The sequence below is a fragment of the Scleropages formosus genome, chromosome 4, assembly GCF_900964775.1.
Source record: "Scleropages formosus chromosome 4, fSclFor1.1, whole genome shotgun sequence".
Taxonomy (NCBI): domain Eukaryota; kingdom Metazoa; phylum Chordata; class Actinopteri; order Osteoglossiformes; family Osteoglossidae; genus Scleropages; species Scleropages formosus.
The window spans coordinates 10,682,262-10,689,211 of record NC_041809.1 but is presented as its reverse complement, the minus strand read 5'-3'; positions in this window follow the sequence as shown (position 1 = coordinate 10,689,211).

Genomic DNA, 6,950 nt, shown 5'->3' with positions numbered 1-6,950 from the left:
ATTTCTCCAAAATGTTTTTCACTCTTTGGGCAAAGCTCGAAACATGGTGCATGAGCAGTGGGTATCCTCTGTCCATAATTTTTATGACATTGGCTGTGTGTGTAATTGTCAGTGATTGAACTGTAGAAACAAGTTTTATCTTAACTTGAACCATGAGAAGTTATATTGATTCAATACAGCACTGATTGTGCACTACAATTCAAGTGGCACAAATATAATTAAATATATACGTCATATCCAAGGAAATTAAACTGAAATATAATTGAAATAATAAGAAAAAAGTATCACAAAAACAACATGACGTAAACATATGTGAATGTCTTAGCATGGTTGTTACTGGTGGAAGTACATTACTGTGAAAGAGGTAAACAGTTCTTTTAAATCAGTATAGTGCACATAAAGGAATCCCCTTCACAAACATAATCCTATTTACCCTTCTGTAACAACAAGTACCAAAGACTTATGGGTATCTACAGAAAAAAAAAAAAAAAAACTGATTTGAATATGAATTCCTCTCCCTGCAGGAAGGGCTCCATCGAACATTTCCGTCTTAATCCAGACGTTTTTATTTGGGGTAAAGAGGGAGTAATCTTGATTTAAATCTCTGAAAACAAGTGCGTTTGCTGAGGGTTTACACACTCCGACTGCGGCTCAATGTGTCTTGATTACACAGACTATCCACATTATAGCCTTGTGTGTACAGTACTACGTGTGTGTTGGAACACATTGCCTCGCTGCTGTTCTCATGTGCCGTTTAGCCTTGTTAACATTCTACATTTTTTTTATTTATTTTGCAGATGCTTTTCACCAAAGCGACTCCCAATGAACTCTATGTAGTGTTATCAGCCCACACACCTTATTCACCAAGGTGACTTACACTGCTAGATACACTACTTATAATAGGTCACTCATCCATATATCAGTGGAACACACTCTCTCCGTCACTCACACACACACTGTGGGAGAACCTGAATAGTATGGCTTTGGATTGTGGGAGGGAACCCACGCCGGGAGAACATGCACACTCCACACTGACACTGAGTGGGGATGGAACCCATGCCCTCTCACACCACCCAGGCCCTGTGAGACAGCAGCGCTACTCATTTTGCCACCGTGCTGCTTTGTGAGAGTAAACAGCCGCAATTAATCCACAAAGTGCATTAAAGTAGAGTGCGATAAAGCAAATGCAATGCTGTAAACACTTATTCAATGGATGCTGCATTACAAGTCCATCTCCAGGTTATTTTTAGCTGGTGGTGTGGCAGCACTGAGCGGCCGAGGTCCTCGCCCTCACTTGACGCTCCTGGGAAGTGGGATGCTGGAGCACATCTAACCTCGTCGTGGTCGGAGGCCTCTCGGTACCGTGCTTAGTTTTGGACGAACTTCGCTCATCGCTGCTGGCGTTGGCCCCCGGACGAGTAAACAGCACCCCAGGCTTCGTCTTGCAGATGGCACCGCATGGCGGAGGGGGTAGTAAACAAGGATCACACCTCGGCCGCCGATGTGTTTGTTATTGGAAGGGGTGGGGGCTCGAAAGGAATGGCGCTGGGGGTCAATAACGTGTTACGCAACGACCTGCAGCACTCCCCGGTTCACTGAGGCATAAAACGGTAGCCATCTGTTCTCCTCTTCCGACTCACGATGCCGGGGAGCTCACGGTGCACTGGAGACCATGCAGGTGATCACCGTAAAGCAAACGCATGAGTGCAGCCGTTCTTTGCACGGATGTAAACAAGGACTGTTTAGCTGGATAAACAATGTGATTGAACAGTAGGACCAGCTGTTGCGTGACTGCAAAAAAAAAAGGAGGGAAAACCTGGCTGCTCTGGAAAATGTATTGATTTTTTGGGAATAGAGAGCAGGGCGATTCATGAATTAATCTTTATCCATTCTTTGGAGAGGTCACAGAAATCAGTACGCAGATGTACCCTCCGTGTATGACCGTAAATAGACCATAGCCTACCGTCCGAACGTATAGCAACCTGATCACAGAAGTAGCATTGAGAAAGACATCGAAAGCAACCTTTGTGAGGCCATTTTTGATCTCTAACATGCAATGCTGGCTCTTGGTGTCTATATTTATGATGTACAGACTGAACAAAGAAAGAGAATTCATACACATGCAGCACGTGCACAATTTTGCTAAGGCTTTGAGAAGCTGTAGCTGCGGTGGAGCCTCTCAATAGTGACAGCACTGTCGCCCTCTACTGGTAACACTGTGAGATGACTCACATTTACAGACCTCAGATCATTTGTCAAGATGTGTATGAGACTGTGTCTAATGTTCTGCTCATACTTTAAATAGTTCATCAAAACAGCACTGCAACATTACACTCACAAACACTGGTACAAATTGTATTTCGCTGATCGTATTTGCTGTTTTTTCTACAGTTCTCAAAATAAGATCTTGGGCAAAATAGAGTATGAAACCCCAAGTCAATAGTTTTGCAGCCTGTAGTGAAATACACATATATGGAGAACTGATTAACTATTCTAGGATATGCGAAGCTCAGACTGGCATGCATGTTTAACAATTTCTCCCTCAGCTAAAACCACAAATGCCCTATGTATAAAATGAGAAAAACTGTGTTATTTCCATCCAACTTTAAAACGTTACTGAAATAACAGCACTAAATCTCAGTAGATAATAAAGACATCAGGGTCACATGCTGAGGGCTGGGTCATTTTTGCACTACGAGAGCCAGTCAATTAAGTTTTAAGGGTTAGGTCAAAGGAAATTCAGGTGAACATTATAACTGTTATATACAACATTTTCTCCATAGCAACTGATCGATAACGGCTGGTGCCAAGCGATTGCTTCCATCCCTAAGCCTTATGTGAGTGGTAGATCGAGATAAGGTCTTGATTTATTTAGCTGCAACCCAGAAACAACAACAGCAAGAGAAATCGTTTATGGATTAAAGGCCAGCTGTCCTCACAGCAAGAGTGATACAACAATAAAACATATGGGTAGAAGCACCAGAAAATAAATCCACTGTTAATCTTCCACTACACACAAAGACAAGGAAAAAGGCGACGATATATGACAGAAGCTACAGAAAACTATGCATTGCTTCAGTGAAGAATAAGAAATTAATTTTGATTCATTATATGAATTTATTGAATGTGTTAAATGCATATAATTTGGGTAGTGGTTAGAGCTGCTGCCTTTGGATTCGAATCTCACCTACTGCCATATTACTACAGAGCAGGGTACTTACCCTGAAATGCTCCAGTAAAATTACGCAGCTGTATCAATGGGTAGTTACAGGTAGCCTAACACTGTAAGTGCTTTGGAGATAAGGAATATAATGCTGAATGCAATAAAAAAAATCCAAAACTGTAGTGAGTATTTCTGACTGAATTACTAATTACCTGGCAAAATGATGTGCATATAATATGTAATAATAACAGGGTTCAGTGTTTTGTGCTTACACTTGCTTCTGTTAGTTACCCTGATGGATTTAACAGTAGAATATATATGAACTCTTCTATTTCCATGTTTGCATGTGGAATTACATTCGCAAAAAACAATGCTTGCACTCTCAGTAGTGCTGCTTCCACTGCGCCGTAAGTGACTGGGGCAAATGCAAATGAGATTGCTGGCTGTCAGTTAAGCTCAGACCGCTATGAGTCACATGTTCCTTCTCAGACCTCCGTGGGATCTAGGTGCATAGCAGTTTTAGACATGGATTTGTAAGTTGAAGGTCGCTGGTCCTTTCACTCTGACCATCAGGATGACCAGTGATAGAGTCCTAGGGGGTAGTGCTGTTAAAAGCCTGCCTTAGAGAAATTTTGCAGAACCTGAATTGCTGCAGTGATATATCCATCTGTATGGGTAAAATGTGTCATTGAATAAAAGCATTAACTGAGTTATTGCATTATAATGATCCCCTCCCACTGATAAGGGGCACTGGACTGGATTCCCCAAAACATCATTTGAATTAAAGGACAAAACTTGGCTCGTACCACATAAAAGAGCCTTTTAAAAAGAAGCTGACCACAGACTATAACGATTATGTCATTTAAAGCTCTAAGCCTGTACAGAGCAGCACCCATTCATCCACTATAATTAACCACTTGTGTAATGCAGGAGGGGGTGTGGTGGCGCAGTGGGTTGGACCATGGTCCTGCTCTCCAGTGGGTCTGGGGTTCGGGTCCCGCTTGGGGTGCCTTGCGATGGACTGGCGTCCCATCCTGGGTGTGTCCCCTCCCCCTCCGGCCTTGCGCCCTGTGTTGCCGGGTAGGCTCTGGTTCCCCGTGACCCCGTATGGGACAAGCGGTTCTGAAAATGTGTGTGTGTGTGTGTGTGTGTGTGTAATGCAGGGTTACAATGGTCCAGATTTTATCCCCAAAGCACAGAGCATAAGACACAGTAAATACATCCAGTGGATTGCAGGTTCATCATGCACACACTCATTCACTCACACACTACGAAATATTAAGAGTCACCAATACCCTTTCAACATGTCTTTGGACTATGGGAGGAAACCAGAGCACCCAAACGCAGACACAGACAGAACATGTAACCTCTACATACACTCAGTTATATTCAAACTTATTTCTGAACACACAGCCCAGGTGCTCTGATGCATCAGCACAACCCGCTGCACCACCATGCCCCCCTCCCCATTATAGAATAACAGCAGGATGGAAAAATTTTCTTTTTATTCTAACATGAGGTAAAGTTTCAGCATTTAAAGCTCCACACACGAATCTTTGCACAACCTCCAGCCGAGGTCATGAGTCAATGGTCATCAGTATTAAACGTGTTATATATTTCACAAATGTTTAAAGAGAAACACCAGAGGACAAAAATACAATGGAAATTAAGCATAAAGGTAAAATGAGTATTGACAAGGCATGAATAAAATATGGATCCTGCTGTAGAAAATGATATTTTCATCATGTGCCGGCATTAAACATGCAGTTCTGCATATAAATCCAAGATAATAACAGTTGCTTCCATCTAACCCTACCTTCATGGTACTTTTTAGCACTGTCCACTCCAAACCTGACAGTGAGCAACAGCAGGGGATATTGGGTGTGATCTCCTGGTCTTCATGCAGGAAGACACTGCGCAAGATGGTTGCTTCTCTGAAGAGATTTATATTTAACAGACACCTTTCTCCAAAGCAGCTTACGATGTCAAGCTACCTAGAATTATTTACACGACTAGGAAATTTACCGGAGCAATTTAGGGTAGGTACCTTGCTCAAGGGTACTACAGCCAGAGATGGGATTCAAACCTACAACCTTTGGGTCCAAAGGCAGCACGTTTAATTAGGACACTACCACCTGTCCCTACAGTATCTACTGGATGAATGATGAGTCACAAAAAGCGAGGGACAGCGAATCTCTTCCATTGCTGTATGCACACAAAATTAAATGCAACGCATGAGTCCAGGACACAAGGGGAGCGGGTTCCCAAACCTCGATCAGTCATGCCTGAGTCACACTTGAGACACGCTCTCAGCAGGGAGAGATTTATTCTCCTCCAGCCAGCGTCCTCAACCCATCTGAGATGAAGGTGAGCCATCTTCTGCTATCCCTTGTTGACGCAGCTCAGATTTGTTATTTAGCATGCCATACAAATTCACAACACGACCTCTGGATGTCCAAGTCATACGTACCGAAGTTTTCTAACTGGTTATTTCAGCCGCCTCGTGGACCGTTGACGAAAATGCAACAACTACTGTTTTCCAGTCTTGCAGGGACAACTTCTTGTTTGATATTCTCTAAAATACATTGAGAAATTATAGTAGGCTCTGCGACTCTGCTTTAGGACAAATACAGGTGATCCTCGCTTCACGATGGTTCGACTTACGATTTTTTCGACTTTACGATGCTGAGCTGGTGATAGACATTCAGTAGAAACCTTACTACGAATTTTGATTTTTTTTCCCAGGCAAGCGATATGTGGTGCAATACTCTCATAATGGGGGGGCGCGGTGGCACGGTGGTGCAGTGGGTTGGACCGCAGTCCTGCTCTCCGGTGGGTCTGGGGTTCGAGTCCTGCTTGGGGTGCCTTGCGACGGACTGGCGTCCCGTCCTGGGTGTGTCCCCTCCCCCTCCGGCCTTGCGTCCTGTGTTGCCGGGTAGGCTCCGGTTCCCCGTGACCCCGTATAGGACAAGTGGTTCTGAAAATGTGTGTGTACTCTCGTAATGCTGGGCAGTGGCAGCGGTCCGCATCTCAGAGTCTGTTACGCAGAGGTGTTTATTAGGTGCATTAAATGCATTTTCGACTTGCGGTATTTTTGACTTCCGATGGGTTTCGTGGAACGTAACCCCATCGTAAGTCAGGGACCACCTGTAGTTATCGCCGATGGATGGATGGATGGATGGATGCATGGAAAAATATTATTACTTTGATAAATACTGTACGATACCAATCAAACATTTTGGTCCACCTAGGGAACCTGGGGAATATTCTGTTTTTATGGCATGAACTTGACAGAAGTAACCTAAAGTGTCCAATATCTCTGAGAACTGGTGGGAAGATATGGCATCTTTTTTCCTGGTGAAACTGATTGACCTAATGACTTGTGCAATAAATAAATAAACAAACTAGTTAATTTTCCAAGTGTCCTCAACCTTTTCACTTTACATGAAAGTGAAGGTCATAAAAACAACTGATGTCAACAACCACTTGTCCTGAGCAGGGATGCAGCAAGCTGGAGCCTTGCCCAGCAACAGAGAGAACAAGGCTGAGGAGGGAGGGGACACACCCAGGACAGGACGCCTGTCCGTTGCTAGGCACCCCAAGTAGGGCTCGAACCCCAGACCTGCCACATGGTAGGCACCACCACATCCCCCATGATAAAAAACAATGACCGAAAATGTCCTTATGCAAAGCACCCTTGGAAAAGCCCAATTTCTAGCATAAAGATATTTTATAGGTATGATTTGAATCATGTTTCCTCTTGCTTGTTCAGTAAATAGGTTTACAA